Source organism: Zea mays, chromosome 2, assembly GCF_902167145.1.
Source record: "Zea mays cultivar B73 chromosome 2, Zm-B73-REFERENCE-NAM-5.0, whole genome shotgun sequence".
Taxonomy (NCBI): domain Eukaryota; kingdom Viridiplantae; phylum Streptophyta; class Magnoliopsida; order Poales; family Poaceae; genus Zea; species Zea mays.
In genome coordinates this window covers 77134208-77143651 of record NC_050097.1, presented here as the reverse complement: position 1 = coordinate 77143651, position 9444 = coordinate 77134208, and the positions used below count along the sequence as shown (strand labels likewise).

The window sequence follows — 9444 nt, the reverse complement described above, 5'->3', positions numbered from 1 at the left end:
ACAACACATCGGAGGAACGAATAAGCGGAAACGAATTACAATAACTTAATTTTATTCATCAAAATATAAAGAGAGTGTTATTATTACATTACCAAGTTATAGGAGTGCATAGAATATTATTATTATAGACATGGGAGGCAAAAATCCCTCCCGCATAAAAGTATATTGTTTTCAAGTGGGAGGCCAACACCCTCCCGCGACTTCACTGCTGAGGTTCTTCTTTGGGCACCACCTTAGAGCAAAAATAGCAAAAGTCTGTTGTTTCCTCACCTATAACAACATGGGTTTGAAAACTCTAGGTACGGAGTGTACTTTCGCAAGTCTTACCCGTCAAAAGAAAATACTCTCAAGGATATGCTGGTTTAAGGGATTCAAGGTAAGGCTGATCAAATGTCAAAGACTCTGTTTGCAAAACTGCTTACTAATAGTGGATCCTTAAAATTCCAGTTTTATTAGCAAGTTAAGTCATTACCTGAATCTAGAGTTCCTTCTACCCTAGTTCAAGCACTTGGCCTATACTAGCCATCTTTTATCAACCCCTTTTTGTTTACTGAATGCTACGTGTGTAGGGCAGTGACCAAGTCTTCATGACCGAGAAGTAACAGCGATCTGAATCAATTAATACCCAGCTAGGGATCTCCAATCACACGACATATGTAGTACTTAACCCTTGCATATGTCAACTCGCCACCGGGTTTCTTAAGACCAGACCGGGTTCACGCCAACCGAGAGCACAGATACACCACCGTCCAGCCTCTTGCCACGGAGGGTACACGCTATTCTCACCATCTCTCCACTCCCATTGCGTGTTGGCCTTTCTGGTATTAGTCTGCCCGAGGCAAAGCTTACCCATGATGAGGCATGTGACTAGTTAAAAGGTCCTCAATCAGCAATCCTACATCGACATGATCCTTAATCGACTCAGATGGAGACACTACACCGAGACTCTCTTCTCGTGCAAGTCACTCGTCCTGTCTCAGCTTTATCATTTAAAATCCCAAAGTTTGGTACCTGGCAGAGGTACATCTTGTCTGATGTTGAACCCATCATGGCCATGACGGATCCATCATCAAGTTTTATTTTTGAAAACATCTCTTTCCACTTGAAGCATCATCTTTTGTTTAAAACAAAACATTTGTTTTTCTAAAGTAGAACTAAGCATCAGAAAATATTTTAATAAAACAAATAATCAAGGAATGGTAAATAGTTCCAAGGAAGGAAATGCAGCAATTGGTTTAGCACACAACTCCTATCACCTAATGCATCATATAAGGTGATAAAGATTTAAAACAGCAAGGAGGTGGCAAATGCACCGGGGCTTGCCTTGTGTTGTAGGAGAGTCGGGCTCTGTTCCACAGATGTAAAAATAAAAACAGTTCCCCGTAGGTGGATTTTCAGTTGATGGAGTAGTCTCCTCTTCTTCAACAATTATTTCTTCCTCTTTCTCTATACATAACCATATATAACCATGAATGCCAATGTAATGCTTATGAAAATGCAATGATAGAAGAGATACATCAAGTTGTATCTTGAATACAACTTTCCTTCACGGTTTACCAGGAAAACTAGGGTTTTTGGGGTCAGTACTTCATTTTCATAAGGCAGACACTACCTAGAAGACTAGGGTTTTAGGTTTGGAAATCAAATAATGTCCAAAACAAGTCAAACTTCACTCATCGGATCTAAATACCATATTAGGCTTATCCAAAAAGTTTTGTGATATTTGGAGTTATTAAATAATTTCTAAAATTCCAAGAGACTAGGTTTTAGCCTTCTTAAATACTACATAATTCCTAGTTTGGACTAAAAATCTTGGAACTATTTTTATTAAATACTAGAGAAATTTAGGAGTCCAACAAAATTGGTCTCATATTTTTATAATTTTTCTATAATTTTCTATGGATTTCCTAAGTCTTCTTGGAAAAAGAAAAAGAAAAACTATTAACAGTGTAGCCCAGGTCTATGCGGAATTTGGGGCGCGCCCGCGGCCGCGCGGTAGGTTTTGCACGAAGGCCCTTACCGGTTCAAATATCAGAAGAGAGGTCCTCGGCTGGTTTCAATGTGTCACTGACACAATTCATTCAGCCCCCTCAAAGTTCTGCGTCTTTTAAACTTGGATCCCTGACCCCGGATGGCGGCGAGGACGAACCTCCCCCCCCCCGCTGCGCCATGGCCGTGGAAGCCCCGAGCACTCGTTGATACCCGCCCCACTAAATTCTACCCTAATCCGAGCCACCATGGGTGTTAATTTGGCTCGCACGTCCAGAGAACGTCCCAACCATGTGCACAGCGGGGTACACGACGTCGAGCCCGCGTTCCCACAAAACTGTGCCCGTAATGGTCAAACGGTCGATACAATGAGCTTCAAGGGCATACAGGGATGCTAAAACAGCAATTCAAAAGTATAGAACCATACCAGGTTTGTCTGGCCACGGAGCGCGAAGAAGAACGTGCTCGGCGGTGTCTGAGGAGGGAAAAACAGCGTCGCGAAGATCTCTGGTGGAAACAGGGGGTCACGTTGGGGCCACACGGTCGCAAAGGACTACCGATTCACAGTGTACAACTAATTTGGGGAGAGGGGGAGAAGACACTATGAATTTTGGCTTCAACCGAGCTCATAGAAGAACTGTGAGTACCTCGTTGTGGTTCATGGCGCTATTTATAGGGACGGCGACTGGGCTAACGATCTGCGGTCATGAAGTACACAGTTAGCGCATGGCCACCACATAAGGAAGGAGCACAGTGAGGTAGGGTGGTGGCGCGAGCGACACGGCGACAAAAATACCGTGCCACGGTGAGCACTGGCGAAATATCTCTAGCCAGACTCCGGCCAAGTTCGTGGGACCGTGAATCAGCTTATAGTTATCTTGCCGCGGTCGTTCCTAACTCCAATTCACTTGAACCCATCGTAATCCACAGTAACCACAGATCTTTTCTTTCTTCAGATATTTCCTGTTTACTGATCTTCGTTGTTCTGTTGAACCGACCTCCTTTTACCCCCTCTTTCTCTTGATTCTTGTTAAGAACCGGGTAATCTCCATTAATAAGAAGTGTTCACCATACAACAGTCTTCAAATTCTCTATAGGATTCATGGATCAAAACTGCATAGATTTTTAGATCTGGTGCTCTCAAATCGACTGCATTTCACTGAGACCATACTGCTCTGAATCTTGTTTTCAGTATTGCCCACTTCGCTTGACTTGTTCCTGACAAAGCAACTTCATACCACTAATTCTTTAATTTTTGTACAACAACTTAGTATGACGACTGTATCAAAGTTACTCCCCTACAAACCAGTTTTAGCCTTGCTACAAAGGTTTCAGTCAAACACCCTTCAAATTGAGCTCCACTTGGTCCCAAAGTCAGCCCCATACACTGATCTTCTGAATATTACAGAGCCTTAGTCTGATAGCTCAACTTTGAGGTTTTTTTTGTTAAACTCCCCTAGGTTTTAGGGTTGAGTCTTTTAATCAAAATTATTCTCTTATCATGGCTCTATCATCTTGATGTACTGATCCAGGACAGAATCCTCATGGATTAAAAGATATAAAGCTCCAAAGATGCTCCAAATTCACTGAAATTCAGACATAGTCATATGTTGTTCATGGGTCCATTTACAAATAGGTCCAAATTCCCTCCATTTTAACTTGCAAATTCTCAAGTGTGAAAACACATGATTTGTGGTGTTCTAACACTTTGATATTTGCACTTGGGTCCAAAAGTGCACAAAATTTACAATTGCCCTATAGGGTTTCAATTAGGGTTTCTAGGGTATGTTTTTAGGGTTTTAGGCACATTAGGGTTTTTGTGCCACAAAAGTCCATCCACTTTGATATCTTGTGAGCATTTTTAATGTATCGTGAGATTTTTACTCAATTGGGCTTCACTTACATCTCTAGGCCCTACTCCAGGGTTAAGTATCCTATCCTAGGGTTAACCACATATCAAATCATAACATCACAACTTGTTTGAAATTTTACCTAGTGAATGCATTCTAGGTTTAACAAACATATGAAATGTCAATGCACATGATGTTATGCTCAAGTTTTAGTACCAATAACACCAGGGTGTTACATTTTACAAGAATATTAAGACGTGAGTACATACCATTTGCATTATCATTGGCAAGCATTTCAAAAGAGTTCAATTTTATCATGGCAATATGATATCTCTCCTCACTTTTAGTTCGTTCATGTAGAGCACAAATATCTAAGCACAAATCATGAGCATTTTTGTGATTTCTAACTCTATTGAATACATCCTTGCATAGACCCCTAAAAAGAGTGTTTTGGCCTTTGCATTCCATTTCTCATAGTTGTACTCATCACCCATGAGATTTGTGGCATCTCTAGGTTCGGGGAACCCTTGGGTGGCGGCTTTGTAGACACCAATATCTATAGCCTCTAGATAAGCTTCCATACGAATTTTCCAATAAGGAAAATCATCACCATAAAAAACGGGAGGAGGTCCATCCCCGTCGGACATCGTTACTCTAGCGGTTAAGCTAAACTAGGAGCAACAAGGCTTCGATACCAATTGAAAGGATCACGATGCCCAAGAGGGGGGGGGGGTGAATTGGGCTTTTCTAAAATTCCAAAAAAAGTTAAACCCTAAGCATAAGCCCAACTTCCCACAAACTACTAGTAATAAGTAAATACTATGAGATAGACAACAACCCTAAGTCATTATTACAAATACTAACTATGCAAATACAGAAAGTAAAATGCTCAAAGTAAATGTGGAATGTAAAATAAGGGCAAGAAGACTCCTCCAAATTTTTCCGAGGTATCAAAAGTTGGCACTCTTCCCTAGTCCTCGTCGGACCACCCGTGCAAGTGTATCTCTCTCCTTTGGTCCTTGCAATAACCAAGTGCTCTCTATGAGATGATCCTTTGCCTCCCTAGCGCGGTGGATCCCTCACGACCACGTATAATCTCCGAGTCAGGTCACCAACAAGTCCTCCACGGTGATCACCGAACTCCAATCGCCACCAAGCCGTCTAGGTGACGCTGATCACCAAGAATAATAAGCTATAGACTTCCACTTGACCAAGAGAAGCCTAATGCATGTGGTGTGTGCTCTAGGTGGCTCTCATGTGCACTAATGAGGTCCTAACATGGGATTATGATTTTGCTAATCACCTCACAATGTTTTCTGGGCTTGCAATGCACTAGCAATGAATACAATTGTATATGGGCAGCAAAACACTAAATGTGGTTGGTAGAGGGGGTATAAATACCCCCACCAACCAAAAGTAGTCGTTACTGTGGCTACTGTGCATGGACGCACTGGACAGTCCGGTGCGTCACCAGTGCGCCAAAGATGCGCAACCAACAACTAGTTCTGACAGTTAGCCGTTGCTCTAACAACGCACTGGACAGTGAACAGTGACCGTCCGGTGTCTAGCTAAAATTCAGTCCAGCGCGCGCTCTCGGGTTTCTTGGGGGTAGAGGGTTGCTCCCGAGGCATTCCTGGGCCCACTGTCAGGGATCGCACTGGACAGTCCGTTGCACACCGAACAGTTCGGTGCCCCTAATTTGGCAAGTCTAAGGTCTTTTCCTTAGGTTTTCACCAATCCGTTTTTGTTCTAACTTGTGAGTGTGTTATAGAGTGATACCTAGCACTAGTTGTGAGTGTGAACATGCACCAACACTACACTTGATTTCTCTTGGTCAAACTACTCATCCATAATCCCTTTTTATAGTACGGCTAAAATAAAAATAGAAGACCTAACTCTATACCAAGTGTCCACAACTCTTTCCACACTTATAATATGAAGACCTTCATCTTTTGATTCGCCTTTTTCAGATGTCGCTTCAAGTTCTCATCTAAGAGATTGTTTTCACCGTTGCAACACAACTTTTTGTAATGCAACCTAACTTACCATTTGCTCTGCAAAACACACGTTAGTCTCATATAATCTTATGTTGTCACTAGGTATGTTCCCATGCATTGCCACAAGATGTGGAGCATGAGAGCGGCGTCTAGGTAAAAAATATATTTTTTTTGTTTATTTTTAAACACTAAGATATATGTGGTCTATTGGTTAGTCCCAAATTTCTACAACATAGGGGTGTGGGTTCGAGTACTTGTTCTGTACTATTTTTTGCGGACGCTGGATGTGAGGAGGGTGATGAATTAGCCAGCTTGTTTACGGATCCAACAGGAACGGGCAGAATTAGCTGCATATTAGGAGTATCAGTGTTTTTTCTCTGTGGTTATGCTGCTGCATTTTCATTTGTGATGCTTTTGTAAAATTTGAAAGCTATGTATCCATCTATGAGTTTTGACGCAACAGGAAACAACAGTGTGGTGGGGAAAACAGAATTTGGCTCCACGTGGCGAGGGTCCGCTACGGTGGCAACGCAACGCGCGCATGGCAAGGAGACCGGAGTCGGGCCTGGTGGTGACATGTTTCAAGCTCAGTGCACACCTGTCCCGTGCAGCTAGCCTGGACGACGGTCTCTCTCACATAGACGTCAGCTAAACGCTGCCCAGCCCAGCTGCTGCAGGCAGAGACAAAAAGACGGGAACCCACAACAAAGCTATGCAAACCAAACCGTGTGCTCCATTTCAGCCGACTCAGCCTTGAAAAGAAAACCCCGGGCGCCACGCGGAAAACCACCGGATGACCCGACGCCTACCGCAATCGCGCTCCGCTTTATTAGCAAAAGATCCCAGCAGCACAAGCTGCCTCGCCCTTCGGTGATCATGAGGACAGCATTCGAGCAGCAGCAAGACGACGCAGGTTCAGCGTCCGGTTTTTGCGATGTGCCATGCCACAGTGATAGAGGGCGGCTTCCTCCACCTGCCCCCATCCGCGTGCCTCGACATTCGCGCTTTCTACCTCTGCCTCTCCTCCTGCTCCGCCACGACGCCCATGGAGCTCACGCTGGCCTACCACCCGGCCATCAGGAGCACGACGCAGGGGCTAAACGACCGCGCGCTCCCGCCAGCCACGCCCACCAAGGTCACGCTCCACCATGTCGCCGTAGACCCGTACGCGAGCGCCGACCGCGTCGCCGCCGCCGAGGGCGCGCGGTTCGAGGTGCTCGCCGCCGCCGGGGAGGAGGTTGCGGCGGAGGGCATCTTCTCCACGCGGCGCGAGGGGGTGGCACGTGGAGTGCGCCGGGCGCTGGCCTCGCCGGAGGTGTGCGTGGTGGAGGTGGTGGTGCTCATGGAGGGCGGCGTGCTGATGCAGGACAGGGCCCACGCGGCCGGTCGGGGCCAGATGCGGTGCGGAACCACCCGGCTGGAGGGGATACCGGAGGAGGACGCCACCACGGGCCTCTACGGCTGGTGCCACTGCGAGTGCGACAACGACGAGTGGGAGGTGGTCGGGGACGCGGAGGAGGAGGAGCAGGAGGTCGAGATGGAGACGGTGTGGTGGGTGATGGAGGGGCGTGTGGACCGTGTGCCTCGGCATTGGCCTCCTCGCCACGGCCATGCGCTTCCGGCGGAAGCACGCCTTCTGGTGACTGTCGGCGCCTTCACTGTGTCGGTGTGGGGCCATTGGGGCATCGCGCGTGGGAGGCGGAGGCGTGGGCATGGCCGTGCCAGGCGCCCACACTGCATTCTTAATTAGTAGTAGGGATTAATCTAAAACCAACCAGGGACCTAGATGCTTTCACCCATTTTCCACTTTGGTTTCCTTCGTCAGAGCTTGCGCATGACAACAACTGTAAGAGGATGGAGACCACAACAATCCTGCAAGATTTCTGAGACGGGCTATGAAGTATAGAGAAGTTAAACGCCTAAAAGCCATGGTGTTTGTAATTTTTATTTATTCTATTTTTCATGATGTATCCTCCTCTAACATGCCTTAATTTACAAATTTGGCATAACTACTGATTGAAAAAATATATGTATGAAAAAAATACTAATCATATTTGTGAAGCTAAACATGATGTTCTTAAGAAAATATGTTGTTAACAAAATAAGATTAAAATTGAAATGTAAACATATGTAAATTAGAATCATCCAACAAAGCTAAGAGATGTCCATGCTTTGAAAACCTTCTTCACATCACGACCGCGGAAGTAGCTCTCCAAGACTCAGCGAAGGTTACCACAATTCCACAAATACCAGGCATGCATCCTCATGGTTGTCATTGCCGCTAAAGACACGGACACCTCAAGTCCCCGCTCCATCAATTTAGAAACGAGCAAGCAAGCAACCAATCGCTTAGCCCCATATGCACCAATCTGACTCCCAAGCTCTGTTCACATCAGTACTGCCAGCACTCCACCAATAGCTACCAATCGAGACCTCCCTAGCCTAAGCAGCTCGATTGATCATCAGAGTCAGAGAGTTAGTGGTACAGGTACCTTAACTACCATGTAACGATGGGGCGCGATGTAGAGTGGATAGTGCCTCCCTACGCGGAACGGCACTCGCGCCACGCCGCTCGACTATTGCCTCCTCGCCGTCGGTGCCACAACAAGGGGGCCCATGGCCGCATCCACCGACCAGCATGTTTTCGCGTCCTCGTCTGACCTCGACGTGTCATGGCAAGCAGTCGGGTTCCAGCACCAAACTGACGACATGGGTATCTTAAGAGCCCGCCACCTCGGGAGATCTGAGCCCTACTGTTGGTGGTGGTAACCATTTTCGCTGCGCTCACGTGGAGAGCCAGAGGCTAGAAATTTATAGTGGCGGCGGTCGTGGCAGGCACACTATCGGAGGTTGCGGCGTGGCGGGTCACTCGACGTGGAGTTCATAGGGCCTACCCTCGCATCGCTCGACATGGAGTTTGCAGGGACTTATCCTCACGACGCGCTCCGAGGTTGCGACACCGAGCGGAGGAAGGTGCGTGGTGTGAGGAGGCGATTTCTGCATGTGGCGTGTGGGAGTTTGTTTTAGAGATGTGGGGAAGCACGACGACGTACGACGGTCACTGGAGGGGGACAGCGCACGAAAACCGGGGCGCACGAAACTCTCCTATTATAGTAGTAGAGAAGAGATTATAGGAGTGCGGGTTAATTCTAAAGAAATGTAGGTTTTTTTGAAAAATATTTACACAGTATGGCCGTTGAAACTGGTGCTTTAGTATTAAATACATAATTAATATATACATACCATTTTAGAATATAACAAATACTTATGTGAAAAAATCTAATTTAAAATATGTTAGGAATATGGTGTATTATGTATATGGGATGAATTTAGAGAGAACCGTTGCAGGAGCTAAGCTTTAGGGGTTGGAGGATAGTGAAAAAGTGATATTTAGGGGTGTAGTACAGAGGGAACGACCTAAGGGTCCATTTTCTGAATTGAAACTATAAATGACATATTTGTGAAAATAAAACCCGAAAAAGGCTAAATTGCAAAAAGACGGAGGGAACCGTTGAAGACAACCTTATTCGGGTTGACCGCCAGCGCCTACGTGGCTTTGCAGGTGTTTGGTTCCGTTGGCTAAAGCTTAGTTTGTGTCATATCAAATA

General features: G+C 45.8%; 1 pseudogene; it reads left to right on the top strand.

Annotated features, from left to right (window-relative positions):
• The first annotated feature begins 6770 nt into the window (after positions 1-6770).
• LOC109944514 (uncharacterized) lies at positions 6771-7479 on the top strand (annotated as a pseudogene).
• The last annotated feature ends 1965 nt before the right edge of the window (positions 7480-9444 follow it).